This window comes from Mirounga angustirostris, unplaced genomic scaffold, assembly GCF_029215605.1.
Source record: "Mirounga angustirostris isolate CCGP_5_RB_7025 unplaced genomic scaffold, mMirAng1.0.hap1 SCAF_7, whole genome shotgun sequence".
NCBI lineage: Eukaryota > Metazoa > Chordata > Mammalia > Carnivora > Phocidae > Mirounga > Mirounga angustirostris.
In genome coordinates, this window is record NW_026991715.1 from 987,028 (window position 1) to 1,003,040 (window position 16,013).

The following is a 16,013-nucleotide window of genomic DNA, read 5'->3' on the forward strand; positions in this document are numbered from 1 at the left end:
TACCCTAAATCTCTAGTATATGGTGTTTTCTATTCCCCTGCCTGATCACATCCTCTCCCTTTTTTTTTCTTTTTTCTTTTTTTAAATCCTCTTCTTTCTTTTTTCAAACAACTTCTTATCAATTCCTTTTATAAAATTTTTTATAATTTCCATTTTTACAGTCATATTCCATCCCTTCATCATATCAACCCTTATTTTTGTACATATATAAGTTTTTCTTTCTTTAAAATTTTGGGAGGCACTTTCTTCTAAAAGACCAAAATACACCCCAAATCTAGTGTGTGGCACTAATCTATATACTATATAGATCATATTTGATCACATTCTGGTTTTTCTTTTGTTGTTGTTTTGTTTTGTTTGTTTTTGTTTTTATTTTTATCTTTTTCTTTTTTTTTTTTTTTCTTTTTCTTTTTTCTCTCTTTCCCTTTCTTATCCCACTGCTTCAGGTCTTTTCTGATTAGTTTAGAGTATATTTTCTGGGGACGTGGTTACTCTGCTAGCATTTTGTTCTCTCATTAATCTATTCTCCTCTGCACAAAATGACAAGACGGAAAAAATCACCTCAACAAAAAGAACAAGAGGTAGTACCGACTGCCAGGGACCTACTCAATACGGACATTAGTACGATGTCAGATCTAGAGTTCAGAATCATGACTTTAAAGATACTAGCTGGGCTTGAAAAAAATACAGAAGTTATTAGAGAAACCCTTTCTGGAGAAGTAAAAGAGCTAAAATCCAACCAAGTAGAAATCAAAAAAGGCTATTAATGAAGTGCAATCAAAAATGGGGGCGCTAACTGCCAGAATAAATGAGGCAGAAGAGAGAATCAGTAATATAGAAGATGAAATGATGGAAAATAAAGAAGCTGAGAAAAAGAGAGATAAACAACTACTGGATCACAAGGCCAGAATTCGAGAGATTAACGATACCATAAGACGAAACAACATTACAATAATTGGGATCCCAGAAGAAGAAGAAAGAGAGAGAGGGGCATAAGGTATAATGGAGCAAATTATAGCAGAGAACTTCCCTAATTTGGGGAAAGAAACAGGCATGAAAATCCAGGAAGCACAGAGAACCCCTCTCAAAATCAATAAAAATAGGTCAACTCCCTGGCATCTAATAGTAAAACTTACGAGTCTCATAGACAAAGAGAAAATCCTGAAAGCAGCTCGGGAGAAGAGATCTGTAACCTACAAGGGTAGAAACATTAGATTGGCAACAGACCTATCCACAGAGACCTGGCAGGCCAGAAAGGACTGGCAGGATATATTCAGAGCACAAAATGAGAAAAATATGCAGCCAAGAATACTCTATCCAGCTAGGCTGTCATTGAAAATTGAAGGAGAGATAAAAAGCTTCCAGGATAAACAAAAACTAAAGGAATTTGAAAACACAAAACCAGCCCTACAGGAAATCTTGAAAGGGGTCCTCTAAGCAAAGAGAGACCCTAAAAGCAACATAGACCAGAAAGGAGCACAGACAATATACGGTAACAGTCACCTTACAGGCAATACAATGGCACTAAATTCCTATCTTTCCATAGTTACCCTGAATGTAAATGGGCTAAATGCCCCAATCAAAAGACACAGGCTAACAGACTGGATTAAAAAACAAGATCCATTGATAGGCTGTCTGCCAGAGACTCATTTTAGAACCAAAGACACCCCCAGATTGAAAGTGAGGGGGTGGAAAACAATTTACCAGATCTATGATTCATTTCTTGGGTGTTCTGAATGAATTGATAAGTATGTAGTTGGATTTGAGGGAGGAGTTCCCCCCATAACTTTCTGATTGGACGCAGGACACGAGGACTGTGAACCTGGTGATAGGCTGGATTTCGTTATCGCCCTTCTAGGAGAGCTGAATGCTGTTTTGACAAGCAGGTAATGAATTGTGATACACCTTCATCCTTTCGAGGTTCAGGTGTATTGTGAGAAGATGTACCAAACATAACGCCTACCATTCTCTAAACTTCTATTTCAACTTTGATGGGTGACTTGACAGTAGGATTTCCCTAGTGCCATGTTGTCCCCCTTACCCCAAAACAGTGATGTGTCATAGGGTCTAATGTCCCATGTCTTCACTAACATCGGTGTCAGCGTTTTAGGGAAAGGTGACTCTGTGACACATTGAGCTTTCTACTGGTTGAGTCTCTCAGCCTCACCATGACCTTCACTATGGATTCATCCCAAATACAAATTCTTCATCTTGAAAGAAAGCTTATCTATTTTCCTTTAAAACATTTCTAGACAATGATGTCAGGAAGGTCACTGAGATAGCCATCAGTCATTGGCCAGCCAAACTGCATGGTGATTTGCCACCCGAAGGAAGCCAACGTGACAGCGCCCTGGTGATTGGCCAGGGCATGGTGGTGACATCACAAGAAGGAATTCTCATGCCCCAGAGCTGTTTTAAAAGCTCGGCAACAGCCACGGCTGCACAGAGGAGAGAGATGGAGCTTCAGCTACAGCTCTTCCTGCTATTCCTAGCATTCTCTGACCTTTTTTCTGCCCTGCCCATGGCAAGCCCCCTGCCCACTCCTCCGGCCCTGGGCCGTTCACCAACACTCTGCAGTCCACCTTCATGTTTGCACCTACCTTTGCACCCCTGTGTGGTCCTGAGGTCCTCAAACCTTCATCCGGCAACTCCTGGACACTTTTCCCACTATGCGGATGGCCCAGCTGCTCAGGAACACATCTCATTTGGCCCATGGCAGTGGGACACTGGAAATCAGGTCACCATGGATTCTCAGCCAGCTGGTTCCCACACCTTTGGGTTCACAACAGGGCTCAGCACAGGAAAGCTGATTCCACAACCTGAGGGAGCACTGGGCACATTACTATTCTGGAGCCCTCCAAACCAGCTCAGCACAGGGACCATGAATGAATTGAATGACCATCCGTCCCTGATGTCGACAGTGTTTAGAATGCCTACAGACACCAGGGAGAGCGGGACTTTTACAAAACAAGTAGGTATTGGGGGAAGGAATCACCACATCATTGGACACAGTGGAAGTCCCTGGACCACAAATCCTGAGACCACGAGCTGGCTGAACCAGCTCAGCAGTGGACAAAGTAACCCCCCAGACACCTGGCTGACCAGGAGCCCACAGACCACAAACCCTCCAACAAAGTATAACAAGCAGAAAGTCAGTCCCCATAAGAGAGCACCAACCAGGAACCCAAAGACTGGGAGTCTTCTGAACCAATTTGACACTACTGGGCAGATGAGTCCCACAGACACTGGGTGGACAAGGAGTCCTACCACAAACAGGCCACTCCAGTGTAGCACAAGGCAAGTAATTCCAGAGAATACCAGCCTTGCCAACGGTCAGGAAACCACGAGTCCTGCATCCCAGCTCAGTATTGGGAAAAGGATTCACCTGAATAACACCATCAGCATATGCCCTTGGAACTGGAGTCTAAAAACTCAGCTCTCTACTAGGACAGGCAGGCCCCTGGAGAGTGGGCTTATCACATGCCCTTGGATCTGGAAACCAACACCTCAGGTCTATCCTGGGCCTAGCAGGCACCTGAACAGCAGGCTCACCATGTGCCCTTGGACCTGGAGACCAAGAAAGGAGCCCTGGGCTAGGCCAAGCAGACAACTTGACAGTAGGATCACCATGTGCCCATGGACCAGAAGACCAACAACTCAGCACTTTACTAGGCCAAGCAGGCACCTGGACAGTAGGCTCACCATGTGCTCTTGGAGCTGGAGAACAACAATGCAGCTCTGCACTAGGCCAAGCAGGAACGTGGACAGCAGGGGCACCAGGTGCGTTTGGGCCCGGAGATCAACAACACAGCTCGCAATTAGGCCAAACAGGAACCTGGACAACAGGGTTAACACGTGCCCTTGGACCTGGCAACCAATAACAGAGCCCTGGGCTAGGCCAAGCAGATACCTTGACAGCGGGCACACCATGTGCCCTTGGACCTGGAGAGCAACTACCAAGCTATCTGATAGGCCAAGCTGGTGCCTGGTAAGCAGGCTCACCTTGTGCCCTTGGATATCAAGACCAACAACTCAGCTCTGGGCTAGGCCAAGCAGGCCCCTTGAGAGTGGGCTCACCATGTACCCTTGGACCTGGAGACCGATAATGCAGCTCTGTGCTAGGCCAAGCAAGCAAGGCCAAGCAAGCGTGCGACCTTGGATTTGGATTCTTCCTTTCCCCCAGAGCATAGAGCACACAAACAATGGGCTTGCCACTTGGTCTCTCATTATGAGACCTCCAAACCTGCTCAGCCTTGCACCGATGTGTCCACTGGATCCCTGGAAACCTGGGAGTCTTCAAACTGTGATTCCTCCATTCCAACCTATCACTGCGCTACAGAGACGCAGGGACACCAGCCTAACCCAAATTCCTCTGAATGGGTGCCTTTCAACTCTGCAGACAAGGGGACATTGGAGTCCCTTCTCACCTTGGATTTACTTCAGCTTGATGTCCATGTGGCCTGCTATCTGTGCATTATTCATTTTGGGGGCAGTACTCCTCCTCCTCAGAAGAAAATGGCACGATGCTGTGGGAGATGAAACAGTCCAGTGGTTTGAAGACTTTGTATTAAAACTCAGGGCAGGAAAGGAGAAGGGGGGATGGGAGGGCATTGGGGAGGCCCAGGCCTGGAGAACTATGGAGACATTGTCTGAGATCCTCCAGTTGAAGGAGAGGTGCTCCATCCTCAAGGGAGAGGTGGAGGTCTTAAAACAAGAGGCCAAGCAGTGCAGTGCGAGGCAGGCACAGCTCCATGAGGTGGAGAGGTTCTTCATCCAAATGAAAGTCTTCCTGGAAGTTTCTGCCTTACAAAGGGTGACGCCTGTGCACCCACCCAGGATAGCATAGAAGGGGAGTTGGGAAAAGTGTGGTCATCTCCAGGATTGGGGGTTGGTACAAATGTGAATATCAGTTTAATTAATAATAAAAATAGTTATTTTTAAAAAACAATTTAAAAAATGATCATTTCTGAATGAGTAATTTATGAGAACCATCCTTGGGGGATTGTAATGTGCAGCCTGGCTTGCAGTCACTCCTGTCCCTTATGAGTCATCACATTCTCCTGATGCTGGGCAGGGGTCTCCATGGCTCTGAGAAAGTGTTGGTGAATCATGCCCAGCTGACACAGTATAACCTGCCAGCCCCGTCAAAACATTCAGACATACTTATTTCTGGATCTCAAGCACAGCTGTTGAGGTCAGCACCGTTCTTATTGGAAGAAAAGGAGAAGCAGTATGTCTATATCCAGGTATTTCTGCATAAAACGTTTCTGGCTGAGACCTCCCAGCACATTGTTGCTAAACTTGAGGTTGGACACTGATGTTATGGCTTCAAACTGTGGCCATGACAGCAGGTGTTTCTCCGCAACAGGTTCCTGTGTGATAGAGGCCTTTGAAGAGCAAATGTTACAAGGCCAGGGAACCAGGGTGAGGGAGTCCAGAGGCATGGGACCATTCCCTGTCTCTCAGTGAGAAGGTGTGGGGTCTGGACGGTAGGCAGAGTGGTGTGAGGGGCCAGGATGGTGGGCTCTGTTCTGTCCAAAGAAAGACCGCAGGAACTGGGGGAGACATGCGGGATTCACATTGGGTGATTTAGGTGCCTGGCTGTTTGCACAGAGTAAGGCACAGTGCGAGAGAGGTGGGGATAGGTGCACCTTGCAGACTGTAGGATCTGCTTGGGTATGAAGGAAAGGGACCACTTCCAAGAGGCAGAGCCGAGATTCTATAATAAAGTGGACACTGGGGGTCAGAAGGGAGTAGGAAGGTGAGATTCTAGGATGGCCCATCCTGAGAAATGTTGTTCCTTCTTAGCTCCAAGGATGTGGGCTGGAAGCTCAGGTGAGTTGCAAATCCCTGTGAGCTGGGGCCCACCTGTGGCTCCTGCTGAAGTTGCATGGGAAGAGCCTAGAGCTGTGGCCCCTGGGCTGAGCTCAGTCAAGGCAGTGTGCTCATAGCAGCTGGGCATAAATGGATGGAGCCATGCAGAAGCTCCTTCTGGGGTTGGGAAGTGAACATCAGGGGGCCTTAGGAAGTGGGAGGCTTGACTTCTAAGATGGATGGTGTCTGAGCTAATTTGACAGCACTGCTTTCAAAGTATATAATGGGCCACTCCTCGTGACCCCAGTGCAGCTCTTCCTGAGCTTTCATAAAACCGCCTTTTTGCACCAAAGAGGTCTCAAGAATTCTTTCTTGGCCATTGGATTTGACCCCTAACATTCTTTCCTACATCAGTCCCACCTCCCAGAACTTCCCCATCCTCCCACCTTGAGAGTGGACTTCCACTTTAATTAGGTGTTTGGTGCTTGCTACATCCCTGCTGACTGCCTCGATTCAAGCACGGATCAGATCCCTGCATGAATCTTCTTCTGGAGGATCCAGGAACTGAGACCTCGCTTCACACAATGCAGACTCAGGGGTAACAGCTTCAGCTGATGCCTGAGGACCACCAATTGGCACCTGCTGCCTCAGAATGATTGGGAGTGGGGGGCTCTCCCATCCTCTACACTGTGCAAGCATCTGGGGACAAGCACTAACTCCCCAGGCCTGGAGGGCCCCAGTGCCCACGGTCTGCAGAAGGACTACATGCTGTGCATGTGCAGCTGGGCAGACCAGTATCGGGAGGGATCTGGAACTGGCAAGGGTCTGGGAGTCCTGATCACAGGATTCAGCTCTTGCAGGACCAAGTTTGTGCCTAATTGGAAGCTCTACTCGGCACAAGTGGGCATGGTCCCCCTGAAGGCCGAGATGGAGGAAATGGTAGTGCCCTGCCTGCATCAGCCCAGCCCCCTGGCTAGGGTCTCCTTCACTGAGAGACTTGCTTACTGGTCAGCCCAGGCCACTATCAGGCAGTCAGTCCAAACAGGGACTGGTAGCCCCCCGTTTAAAGCTGCCCTCAGGAAGATTTGGGGGGCACTGGGCACTGTCCCCTCTGGAGGCTATGCAGCTTTGGGGGACCAGCCTGAGCCTAACAGGCCCCAAGAGCCAAAGGCCAGCTAACAGAGTACACACTGCACATGTGTGGGAGACACAGGTCAGGGGAGCCTGGAATCTGAACCAGGGCATCTGTAGGGACAGGCTGAGTTCGAGTAGTGAGCTACTGGGGGACCAGGACACGGCCTAATTGCAAGTGCTAGTCTGCCCAAATGTGCCAATTCTTCCCCCTGAAGACACACCTGGACGAATCTGGACTGCCCTGTCAGGCAAGGCAGTGCAGGACGGGTTGATATTTCCTCCAGTAAGAGACACCCAAGAGCCTTGATTATGGTCGCCCGGGACCCCCTCAGGCAGCCAGTCTAAGTGGGGAGTGACTGAGCCAGATTGAAGCTGCTACCTCAGGAAGAGTTTTGGGGAGTGAGCTCTGTCCACCCCGGGAACGCTGCCGGTTCAGGGCACCCGACTAAGCCCAGCGGGCCTGGTGAACCGGGGCAGCCCAACACTGCTGGCCGACAGTGTAGACACTCTTGGCTCACACTACTTGTCTCTCCTGGTTGAGCACCCCATATCCTCTCCTGTCTTTACCTGCTAGACCTAACCGGCTATCACCTGCATGTCTCCATACCGATTGTCTGCATCATATTATGCATACATCTTGGATTTCTTTCCTGTCCTTCCCTTTCCTTTGCTTCCCCTCCCTCCCTCCCTCCCTCCCTCTCTTCCTTCTTCTTTCCTCCTTTCTTTCTTTCATTCTTTGTTTCTTTCTTCTTTTTCTCTCTTTCTCCCTCCCTTCTCTCTCTCCTACCTCCCACCCACGCCCCTCCCTCCCGTCCTTCCTCTTTCTTTCCTTTCTTTCCTTCGTTCTTCCCTTCCTTCCTTTCTCTCTCTCTTTCTCCCTCCCTTCTCTCTCTCCTACCTCCCACCCACGCCCCTTCCTTCCTTCCTTCCTTCCTTCCTTCCTTCCTTCCTTCCTTCCTTCCTTCCTCCCTTCCTTCGTTCCTTCCTTCCTCCCTTCCATTTGTTTATGCTAACTGGGACACATTAATTTGTCCAAAGCTTTTATCCCCTTGCTTGGCACAGTATCCAAATAAGCTGTGGCCCTAAGAGTAGTTTTTCTAAGTATGTCACAGCCACACCTTTCAGGTGGTGAAATTCATGCAGCTCAAGACTGAAACCAGTTCCGGACAGTTAACAGATGCTGTCGGACGTTGCTAACCATGCTGGAGAAGGTCATCCTTGGACACCTGCGCCACTGTGGATGAGAGAGAGGGGAAATAGTGGCCTTCCTCCTCCTCAAGGATGTGCCTGGAGGCGTGGATTGGATAGGAGAACGGCTGCCTCCCTTCTGTCACCCGCTCAGTGTCCACGTGCCCTGCACCCACCAGAAGTGGGATTGTCTGTTTGCCCGAGTTGCAGTGGCCTGAAAATAGTCCTTTCATTTTCAGGGGAATGGACACATTCTGAAGAAAAGGGAGCTTTTAATACGTTCTGCAGTTACGCTTAAGCACTACTCACTGGGGTCTCTCTTTATACGTCAAGTAAAAGGATCCCTCCCCACAGTATGCAATGAGACAGAGGTCCTGTCTGCACAACAGCTTTGTGTCCTTACACAGAATTACATCCACGTGGGGAGCACGGTGCCTCAGCAGGAAGTCCAGAGCAGCACGGTGACCCCTCAGACAGTCCTTCCGCTGCCTACCTCTGGGGCCTCCCCCTGGCCTCCTGGATGACAGGGGCCACTGCTGCCCCACCTCTGCCCTGTGCACCAGTTGCCCAGGTGCGAAAGCAAATGCAACCTCACGAGTCTGGAGCCGCATTGGGCTGGCAGCTCCCTTTCCCCTACTAGTGGTACCCGGCATAGCCGGAGCTCTGCTGTTGTAGAGCTAAAGACAATCAGCTCAAGGCCGTCTGGGTTGGTTAGACTGCCACTGCCCGGCGTGAACGTGGGGCCTTGCGTTTCTGAACACGAAGGCAGTGATTGTGTTCGGAGGGTGCCGACCGGGTTCATGGTATTACAAGGAAGGGAAAGCTATGTTGGACGATGGGAGACCCAGGGATTCAGAGTATAGGGCGTCTTTACACTGTTGGCCCCAGATATAGTGAGCAAGTTCCCTTCGATTCCTTATAGACAAGAAAAGTCACCTGCCTTTCTCATGTGGATTATAGCATTGTAGTTCTCTTGGTTGAACTACTCAACAGAAGTCCCACTAGTAAGGGGGACTGGTTGGCTCAGTCTGTAGAGCATGTGACTCTTGATCTTGGGGTCCTGAGTTCAGCCCCATGTTAGGTGTAGAGTTTCCTTAAAAAAAAAAAAAAGAGAGAGAGAGAGAGAGATTTTACTTAATACCTTAGAAAAAGGGTGGTGGACCTGAGTGGCTCAGTTGGTTAAGCGTCTGACTCTTGATCTCACCTCAGGTTTGATCTCAAGGTTGTGAGTTCAAACCCTGCTTTGGGCATGCAGCCTACCAAAAAAATAGTTTACTTAAAAAAAGAATTACTTCTCTTTTTTCACTATATATTCATTTTCTTATGTTTTTGATTTTCCCTGCTATTATACATGCTTATTGACATAATTTGTATGAGTCTATGATAGTCCATTTAGAGGTTTGCACTATGTGAACTATTCCTTACATCCTATGTGAGAACTTGGTGGACCCAGGTCCTCTGGGGTCCTTGGTCTGTGTTCTCATCTCATTATGTCTTTTTCTCTTATCTCTACTAAGGAAATCATAGGAAACAGAAATTTGCACCTACCCTAGAGCTATGGTTCTGAGGAACAGGTGAGAAACCTGTGTTTCTCTCTAGCATGCTCCTCCTCAGGGTAACACATTTGCTGGCCAGCTCTCATCTCTTAGTCTCTCATTTCCTGCCCCTCCCCATGGCCACCTGTGATTGTCAGTCTCTGACCTTTCTTTGCCCAAATGGTGGTTGCTAAGGGCTCCCTCAGAGCACCATCAGCACGTAAACAGAAAGAGAAGGAAGGTCACCCATGAAATCCAAAAGGCTGGGTGCTTCTTCAGAAGGAAGATGTACAGCCCATCACCTGGCCCATCCCCCAGGGAGGCAGGAGGTATTTGGAGGGATGGGAGAGCAAACCAAGGCTGCCCTTTTCCATGTGGTATCCCAGGCCTTGGACCACAGAGTTTTCTCTGTGCCCCTCCGTGTTGCTTTGTGCACATATCAGTAGCCTCGGCAATGGTGATGCCCACTGGCTGTGCTTACCAGACCTCGCTCCTCTGGGAGACTTCTGAGCCAAGTGACCTGGCAGTGCGACCTCCTATTGACCATTTTCATCTGCAGAGTGAGCTCTGCTGCAGAAGCTGTGTGGCCAACAGGAGAATGGGTGTCCCAGGGTAGCAGAGAAGTTTTGCTCATGGATCATTGCCATGGGTCTTCTACTTCCTTTCAGTGACCGCTTCCGAATGTCCAATCAAGTTCAGCTCTGTTGGGGTAAGAAAGAGAATTCACTTCTATCTATGAGGGAGGTTATACTCAAAATAGCGACTGGGGTGCGTGGCTGCCCAGGCACACGATAATTTAAAACCAACAGGTGATGCAGGTAATTCTCCCCTCAGCCACTCACCAGCTCAGTATGTCTGTGTGTCTGCTGTCTTTTGTGGCTAGGATATTTTTCAGTATATTTACCAAATCTCCTTTCTTAAGAGATGGCCCATCTTGACAGTTGTCTAGTCTGCTTTCATCACTGATGACCTAATGTGGCTCTAAGTTTGTATTGTTGACTTTGCTGGTCATAGACCTTCCTTCAGAAGCAGTACCTCAGGGTAAAAGGTTTGTTCCCAGTGGGCTGCAGGGTTCCACCTGGCAGTTTGCCTCCACAGGGCAATCCAGAGACAGAATCACAGATGCAGTTGCGTCTTCATCTCATGAAGTTTGTGAAAGTCAGTGTGAGTCTCCGTGACCCATCTGGTATCCACAGTAGACCAGCCTAGTAAAATGAACAGTGGTTGGAATAACCCACTCTGCCTCTCTGCAGAGCGTCACAATTTTACTAATCTCTCCCATCCCTCCACGGATGTTGCATGGCCTCTGATTTAGTCTGAGGAAGGGCATGGTCCCAAAGGCCTCTCTTCGGTCTCCTCTTTCCTAATAAACATCAGACCAAGGTTCAGAAACCAAAGTGGGAATTCCACCAGTGCTAATATGAGTATTTCCATTCCACATTCTTGACCTGGGGAAATGAGCATAGGATTACTCTCTGGTCTCAGTGAACAAACTGTTAAATGTAGGACAAGGCTTCTTCTATTTCCACACCTTCCAAAGCCCCTACTCAAACTTTTGGGCAGGTCATGTAACAGTCCTGGTCTTTGGGCATCAACCTATGTTCGGAATCATTCTATAAAAGTTCCCAGAAAAGGTAGTGTTTCCCTTTTTTCCAGAGTTGGTCCCACCAGTGAATATCTGTGTCTTGGGGGACATTTGGGGAAAGTTGGGGGTGGGAGATGAGATGCATGGCACACATGTAGAAGGTGGTAGGGTCATTTCCCAAAGGGCTCCAGTCTCTCCCTCACTCTAGGGGCTCAGAGGCCCACACTGGCTTAGGGCTCATAGCTGGAGAAGAGACCATGACTCTTCACTATAGTAACTACTCAATCTAGATATTTATTTTTTCTGCCACATTGCCCAACAATTTCAATCTGGACAGACCTGATCAACTGTCCAACAGCACACACCCTTGAGGTTCCCGTCCTCTGGTTACCATTCTGGCTCCGTGGCTCCTGGGTGACTGCACACACCTTGACTCTGCTGGTTGAAGCATGCTCTCCTGCCACTCCTCACCTCCCATCTTCTGCAGTGTAGGACAGCTCCCCCAGAGCTCCTCAAGGACACTGGTACCTCCCGTACCCATGCCTCTGTAAGTGTGTTGATGAAGGTAGTGTATGGATGGCTGTGTCTTTCAGCAAGCATGATTAGGGATGGCTGAGCACACGGCACATCACAGAACCATTTCAACATGCCTGATTCTTATGCTTCCTGACTTCTTCCTGCCTTCCTCAACGGTATACCCAAGGAAATCCCAACATTTGGCCCTTATTGACCCAATATAGCGTCCAGAATATCAACACCGTGTGCAAGTGGTCAGGGTCGTCCTTTAAATACCAACTCTTAACTGAGCATATTTCTATCAATGAATTCAGTCCAATCCATATCTTTATTTTGTCCCTTTGGTCTACCACTCTCACAACATATTCCAGCCCTGCCACTCAGGCTTTGGCCAACACAGAAGGGCTAGGTTCTCTAAGCTGTCAATGTATCGTCTCTCCTTCAGGAAAGGCCTCGGAACTTTCTAAATGGCTAATTTTCAAAATTTTTTCTTTTATTTATTTATTTATTATTTTTTTTTTTTTCGAGAGATAGAGAGTGACCATGAGCGGGGGCATGGGGGAAGGGTGGGGTGGGCGAGAATCCCAAGTAGGCTCCATGCTCAGCATGGAACCCAATGCAAGGCTCAATCTCCCAAGCCTAAGTTCGTGATATGAGCCAAAATCAAGAGTCAGACACTCAACCAACTGAGCCACTCAGTCGCCCACAATTTTATCTTTAGATCAACTTCTATTATGAGCTCCTATCAATACAGAGCAATGAAGTCAAGCAATTCTTTCATCCTATAGAAAAACTTCTCCCTGAGGAAAGAGTGACTCTGCAGGGACCAACAGAAATTACACATCAAGCTAATCATGGACTATAAAACAAGGGGGAAAATCATTTTAGGGTGATGGATACATGTACATCACCTTCATTACAGTGATTGTTTTACTGGTATGTACATAAATCAAGAGTCTTGAAATTATACACTTAGATCTATGGAAGTTTTGGTTACATAATTATACTTCAAAAGGCTATAAAAATATCCAAAGACTCACACACCTAGGAAGGTAAATACTCTGTACTTACTGATCTGAAATAGTTACGGAAATAGACAACTCATCTCAAAAGATCCAACCACATCATAATGAGGAATTCTGGTAGGTCAGAAGAATGGAAGGAAATAGAATAAATTCACTAAGGTACTTGAACTATAGGAAGCTAGAAGGTAATATATCGATGTCCTATATGCTCTCCAATTTCCCTCTTGACATACACTTTCCTTCTTAAAAATTTTGTCTATTTCTTTGAGAGAAAGAGAGTGGGAGCACACAGAGAGGCAGGGGCGAGAGGGGCAGAGGGAGAGGCAGAAACAGACTCCCTGCTGAGCCCGATGTGGGGCTCCATCCCAGCACCCTGAGGTCATGACCTGACCTGAAGGCAGCCGCCCAACTGACTGAGCCAACCAGGTGCCCTAATATTCCCTTTTTTTTGGTTAGTTTCTACCTTCTTACCTATTTTATCCACTTCTTGCCCCTCACCTTGGCAAATCATGTATATGTTCTCTGTATCTATGAGTGAGAGTTACTGTGTTTTTTGTTTCCTGGTTTGCTTTAGATTCCACATATATGTGAACTCATGGTATTTGTCTTTCTCTTTCTGATTTATTTCACTTAGTACGTCCCCTTGGCTGTTATGAATTATGTGGCAACGAATGCAGTTGCGCACGTATCTTTATGAGTTAGCGATTTCACTTTCCTTGATTTTAACACCTAGGAGGGGAATTGTTGGATGATATGGTTATCCTATTTTGAAATTAGTTTCCCTGAAGTAATCTGTATCCCCAACGTGAGTCTCGAACTCACGACCCGCAATCAAGAGTCACACACTCTTCTGACTGAGCCAGCCAGGAGCCCCTCACATTGAATTTTTTGAGAAAACTTGATACCATTTTCCATAGTGGCTGCACCCATGGACAATCCCAACAACAGAGCTTTCCTCCACATTTTGGTCGACCCGTGTGGTTTCTGGTCTTTTTACCACTAATATTTCTGACGGGTGTCAGGTGTCATCTCTTTGGGTTTTGATTTGCATTTCCATGGTGACACATGGTGTTGAACCTCTCTTTATGTATTTGTTCGCCATCTGCATGTTTTCTTTGGAAAAATGTCTATTCTGAACTCTGCCAATTTTGTAACTTCCATTTGTTTTTGTGTTATTGAGTTGTATGAGTCTCTAATAATTTGGATATTAAGCCTTTATCAGTTAGGCAGTTTGCAAATATTTTCTCCCATTCAGTACGTTGTCTTTTCACTGCGTTGATAATCGGTGACCCTCACGAGTGTCTGCAGTTGGCCCTGTCTGTTCTTCTAGGTCACAGTGCCCTACATGCTGAAAGGAGACCCCAACTACAAAACACATTCTTCTCTAGCCTGACCACACCCCACATCTGGGTCAGAGCACCTCGAAAACCTGTCACCTGCTGCTCTACCTGGCCAAGAATCAGCCCCTCCCCTCACCCCCATGGGCACGGCTGCAACCCTCTCACAACCTTCAACACCCCTCAAAAGGCCCAGCCTGACAGAAACTCGGGGCTCACATGTCTCTTGGTGTCTGGCCCCTCTCTTCCCGGGGAGAGTGAACCCACTCTGTCCTGCTTGTGGCTCTACTCTTTGTGCAATTCCTTTTTTAAAATTTATTCTTACTTATTTTTAATTTTTTTAAAAATATTTTATTTTTTTATTTGAGAGAGAGTGAGATAGTGAGAGCAGGAACAGAAGCAGGGGGAGTGGGAGAGGGGGAAGGAGGCTTCCCGCTGCTCAGGGAGCCCGAAGCGGGGCTCCATCCCAGGACCCTGGGATCATGACCTGAGCCAAAGGCAGACACTTAATGACTCAGCCACCCAGGTGCCCCTCTTTGTGCAATTCTTTGCCGCCCGCGGCACCGGCCACCCTGACCCTAACATCAGAATACATTACATCTTCCAAAATTAGAGAAAAATTATACTGGTCATTAAGTCTGTTTAGAGTTTATTCTTTTCTCTTAAACCCCACTTGATCCCTACCGGGGTCTTCATGACTTCCTGCATAAGCATTCAAGAGCTTCCCCAGGGTCTGGCCTTTCTATGCCATAGTTCCTCCTGCATCACCTGGTTCCACCAACGGCTCCTCCTCCTGCCCTCCACCTCTCCTAAGGACCCTGGTGGTCCTGCTTGTCATTCCCACAAGACCTCCCTCCCTCTAGCAGGCAGTGCTCTCAACACTGCCCCCCAGAGCCCACGTCCTGTAACTTTGCCCTGTAACTGCCCCGTGGGGGTAAATCAATACTTCCTGCTCTAGAAAGCCCTGCCTTACCTGCAGAACTGGGGCAGTGACTCTCCACCCAGTCTTTTCCATTGTGCCCACGCAGAAGCCCTGAGCCCCCAGCAGGGGTCCGCAGCGCACTGTCCTGGTTGCAAGGGGTAGCTCAGCTTTCACCGCCTGGGCCAAGGCTGTGAGGCACACTGTCCAAGCCCTCAACTCTTGAAACTTCAATTTTCTCACCTACAAAATGGAGAAATCAATGTCTGTGTCATAAGAATGGATGCCACTAAAATAGAACAATCTGTGTGACTCAGTGAGAATAGTATGCCTGGTCCACATTAAACAATAAAATAAAGCAACTTGAATCAAACCAGAGTGTAGATCAGATGAGCCTGGGTTCAAGCCTCCACACAGCCAATAGTCACACATCCCCAGGCCAGTTTCTTAACTTCGCACGTCTCAATTCCCTCACTGAAAGATGGGTGTAGGTGTGATAATCCACTTATTCCTCTATCATAAGAACACCACCAGATTGTGTGGTACCATACATCAGGCCCTGGGCCACAAGGTAGGAATGCAAGGACAAGAAAGGATCACTCCCAGCCCTGGGGGCACAGAGCCACCTAGAACACAGACCGCAGAATCACAGTACTGGCTAAACACTGGAGTCCCCCGAGCGGTAAACAATCCTGATGCTGGGCTCTGCCCAGGGATTCTGAGCAGGAGGCCTTGAGGTGTGGCTTTAGGAGGGATTCAGAGCTTCCCCTCAGACCCCAATAGGCAGTACACATTGAAAACTACTGCTTTCGCACTCTCAGACAATTCCTTTACACCTGATTTGTTGCAGAACATTTCCCCCAGAGCTTGTTTGAAGTACTGAGGACATAGAGGTGGGGTGGTCTTCAGTCCTGGGACAGGGTGTCCCACTTCCCACACATGTTGTGTCAGCTCAAAGGG

The 16,013-nt window shown here is 47.9% G+C and overlaps 1 long non-coding RNA gene across 1 annotated transcript; it reads right to left on the reverse strand.

Annotated features, from left to right (window-relative positions):
- Nucleotides 1-8,410: 8,410 nt before the first annotated feature.
- LOC135365228 (uncharacterized) lies at nucleotides 8,411-15,347 on the reverse strand. The gene is made up of 4 exons (XR_010412865.1): nucleotides 15,108-15,347; nucleotides 10,707-10,876; nucleotides 10,153-10,372; nucleotides 8,411-9,229 (listed from the first exon to the last, which is right to left on the reverse strand). It is a non-coding gene; the product is annotated as an uncharacterized LOC135365228 (long non-coding RNA).
- Between the last annotated feature and the right edge of the window lie 666 nt (nucleotides 15,348-16,013).